This window comes from Vespa mandarinia, chromosome 17, assembly GCF_050613455.1.
Source record: "Vespa mandarinia isolate Hongniang chromosome 17, ASM5061345v1, whole genome shotgun sequence".
In the NCBI taxonomy this organism is placed as follows: domain Eukaryota; kingdom Metazoa; phylum Arthropoda; class Insecta; order Hymenoptera; family Vespidae; genus Vespa; species Vespa mandarinia.
In genome coordinates, this window is record NC_140826.1 from 3,086,759 (window position 1) to 3,087,500 (window position 742).

A 742-nucleotide genomic window follows, 5' to 3' on the forward strand; every position below is an offset into this window, starting at 1 on the left:
TCCTTTTTTTTTTATTATTTAGATTAATATTTTTTCATCGTAATAAAGTAATCGAAAGGGGAAAAAATAAAAATGGGATTAGAAGGTAGATACAAAAATGAAAATGAAATAGATATTCGATGAGGCTCAAATGAGATTTCGAAAGAAATCTTTACGATTGTGTTTGTACCTTTTGGAAATGAACGAAGATATACAAAATTTATATTAGCGACACGTACTACATAAAGAAAGATAGAAGGAAAGAAAGAAACAGAATGAGAGAGAGAGAGAGAGAGAGAGAGAGAGAGAGAGAGAGAGAGAGAGAGAGAGAGAGAGAGAGGAAGGGAGGGAGGTGGGGGGAAATCTTTCCCCATTAGTATTTCTCTTCTTTTTCTTTCCTTTTTTTTTTTCTTTTTCTTTTTCTTTTTCTTTTTTTTTTTTGTCTTTCGTAATTTCGACTTCCCTTCAAGGCATCGACATGTGCACCTTCTTGCACGCGTATCCGGTCCAGGCCTTCTTCTTCTTCTTCTTCTTCTTCTTCTTCGTCTTCTTCTTCTCGCTCGTGCTCCATCGAAAAGACGAGCTAAATATAGAATGAGAAGTTTCGAAAAGAAAAAAAGAAAAAGAAAAAAAAAAAGAAAAAAGAGAAAGAAAGAAAAAAAAGAAGAAGAAGAAGAAGAAGAAGAAGAAGAAGAAGAAGAAGAAGAAGAAGAAGTAGACGAAGAAGGAGAAAAAAATTACAGGAAAAGAAGTTGAAGAAGGA